The following is a 3,383-nucleotide window of genomic DNA, read 5'->3' on the forward strand; positions in this document are numbered from 1 at the left end:
TTGGGGTGAGAAACAGTCATTTCAAAGTTAAACCCAAAAATTGAAGTTCTTAGGGGCTTCTAAATTCGTCGAAGTCTGGAGGACTTCTTACTATTTCCCATTTTTTGGATAGTTTCGTTGAGAATCTGAAAAAACTCAAAACATAAAAGTTGTAGGTATTTGAAATAAATTTCCAACGGTAGGTCGCCCAGATCCATAGGATCTACGTACAAAATGTTATGGCCGTTTTATTGAGCAATAGTCGGCAGTCACGTCGCAACGGTGCCGCGGTCAGAATGTGGTTCTGACAAAAATAGTGCCTTGTGCGGCACCACTGCCACGCAGGGGTACCGCAGGTGGGTCTTATCCGTGATGGGTCCATGACACAAGGGTGCCACGGCCCATTATTTTTCTGGTTCCGAATTTTATAAGTTTCCCACTTCATTATATTCATTCCCACTTCGTTTTGGCCGACTTTTTGAGAGGAAACAACCCTAAAACTTCCCCAAAACATCTAAGGTAAGTTTTTGATCAATTAACATGATTACTTTGTCATTCTAACATTAAATTAACACTAGTTCATATTCCAAAAACCCTAGATTCTTGAAACCTAAGAAAGAGAAGAAGAAGGGACGTTTGGGGGCATTTGAGATTCCTTCAAAAAGGTACGATCCTTGAATTTTCTGATGTTATTGAAAGGGTTTAGACTAGTGTAAGTTATCCTATGGGATTAGAATTCATGAATGATTCACGACGTATTTAAGAACACGTTCTAGATATGAAAATCCTAGTTTTTCTATAAAGAGGGGTATATGGGTAGAATTAGATTGAGCTCTAATCTTTCTCATCTAAAGCCATTGTAGATTGATTGTTGAACCTTGGGAATTCCGTTTTGCTAGATTTTAGTGTGATTTGAGGTACGTCTCTTTTAAAAATCCTTTTTGACTATAAAGGTGATTTGTATGTCTCTTTTTGGACATACTCTTTTGAACGGTTTTTTATGAACTCTTTGGTTGTGGTTTGTGTGCGCGAGGGACAAGACCACATTAAACCTTATTTGTACTATATTATATATGTATACGTAGTCATGATTGTTTTTCCTTTTAAAGGATGATTGAAAAGTTAGATATAAAGTTTTGGTGTTTGAACTCGAATTAACCCATAAGGGATATGTAACTTGAAAATTGAAAGGTTTGACTATCTCAGGTGAAGGTTCTACAATGGATTGTGTTGAACTTGAAACTTGTTTAAAGAAGTGAACTCGCTTTTCCACAACTGAAATGGCTCGATGTACCCTTATGATGGGATGATGAACATAATCCGTAAGCAATAATGTGACTATCATGATATGACTTGTGATTCGGCTTCCATGCCATGATTGAGATTCGGCTTCCATGCTATGATTGTAATTGTTTGTGTTTGGGCCTATATGGGAAAGCTGTGCTAGTCCAGAGGACGATTAGCCGTTAAGGATCCTAACGTATCGATACGAGTATTGTTGTGTCAGTCCAGAGGACGATCGACCTCCGAGACGTATATCCCGGTGCATCTATTATTGGGCTAGTCCAGAGGACGATTAGCCTCCGTGGTTTTCTAGCCCGGAGTATCGATTGATTGATTTGCCTGTGAATGGCTTGTTTCGTATTTTGGAAGCATGCGAGTGGCCTGTTTCGTATCTTTGTTGCCTGTGAGTGGCTTTTGATGATAATGAACTTGTTCGCCTTGGAGGGGCTTGTTGGTGATATTGGTCTCGAATTGAAAAGACTCAAATGGTAATAAATGGTATACTGAATCGGAAAAGATATATACTTGTCTTGATGGTTTTCTATTGATGATTTTGAGTTGTACGATTGATCTTATCTTTGATTTCAGATTATTCTATTGGAACTGTTTTCACTAATCATTATTGTATTATTTTGTTATATTACTTATTGTTCCCGAGACACTTACTGAGTACCCAGTACTCAGGCATACCATTGTTGTTTTTTATGGTATGTTAGGTAACGAAGAAGAGCACGTACAGATATATCTCACGGATTAGGAGTACTTGTTGCTTTCCAGACTTTTGGTGAGCCCACACCGTCATTCGTGGGACACCCGAGCTGCGTCCCGAAGAGTTAGACGTTTATTCATTATCTTAGAGCCTCCATAGATAGATGTTGTTTTGTGGCTATTGGTTGAGTCATTGTTCGACTCTCATGGGTATTTCTACGCTTTGACAATCTATTTATTACAGACTTCCGCTGATTTTATTTCTTAAATTATGAGCATGTGTTTGTCTAGTTACTTTATAACGTCTTTTAATTGGTTAATGAAAGAAAAAAAAAAGGGACTTGTTGTTATTAATTCATAAGGTGCTTCCGGTGTTGTTCATAGCATCGGATGCCTGTTACGTCCAGGGTGGGTTTTGGAGCGTGACAATGCCCTGGGACTAGATGTATCATTTCTAATTGAAAGGATTGATGTGACTTCGAATTTTCACCACAAACAAGAACTTCAGGCTTCCAAAATTAAAAAAACTTGGTGCTATTGGTGAAATTCACTTGCAACAGAGTAATCTATTTGATGCTCTTGGATAGTTCTTCAATTATTAATCTTGCGCAATTGAGAGATTGAGTTAATGACTAGATGTGTAGTAGGAAAATTGGTAAGAAGTTGCAGATGAAGAGTTGGAGAAGCGAGAGTGGAACGGTAAAATTGTCAATTCTAAGTGTATATAAAAACAAAAGAAGCTTATTTTTGGGACAAAAATTATATATCAACATTCAAAGTAACGCGTAGTTAAGTTTTCTACTAGCCATTCGAGAATTCAAATCAGCTAAAGGATTTACCCATATTAAAACACTAAAATTTGAATCCTGTTGTAGTTTTCAAGCGCTGACGAGTTGTCTCCTTAAGTTTACCCAAGACATTTAATCTTCCGGACCAGACTGGATGTCTTTTGGCAAGTTTGATTTCCCATGTCATATAACAAAATTAATCTTTTTCATTTTTGAATTCCATTACATTTGTGACTGAAGCACTTCATCTGCTTTATCATAGCAGTCATCTTGCTATAACTTTCCTCTAGACGAACTTCTATAGCTTTGCTTTGCAACGGCTTCCAACCACTAATTGTCTTAAACGTCCGAAATCTCTGAAGGCACAACTTACGAAATATGGACATACCAAACGCAAGCAATCTCAGTTTTCTACGACCCTCACTTGCATATAGTTTTTGTTACACAATCAGCGCAGCTCTTGCATTTTATCGGTAGATAGCAGATTGATATGGCTTCTTGGTGGAATATAATGAGGCGCAAACAATTTGATAGTTTCCCCAACTCTTATCTTTGCTTTTTTTATTGCTACTGAGTATTTAAACCATGGCTGAATTCTACATACCAGAATTGTAGTTGCTAAGC

Source organism: Lycium ferocissimum, chromosome 11 (genome assembly GCF_029784015.1).
Source record: "Lycium ferocissimum isolate CSIRO_LF1 chromosome 11, AGI_CSIRO_Lferr_CH_V1, whole genome shotgun sequence".
NCBI classification, from domain to species: Eukaryota; Viridiplantae; Streptophyta; class Magnoliopsida; order Solanales; family Solanaceae; genus Lycium; species Lycium ferocissimum.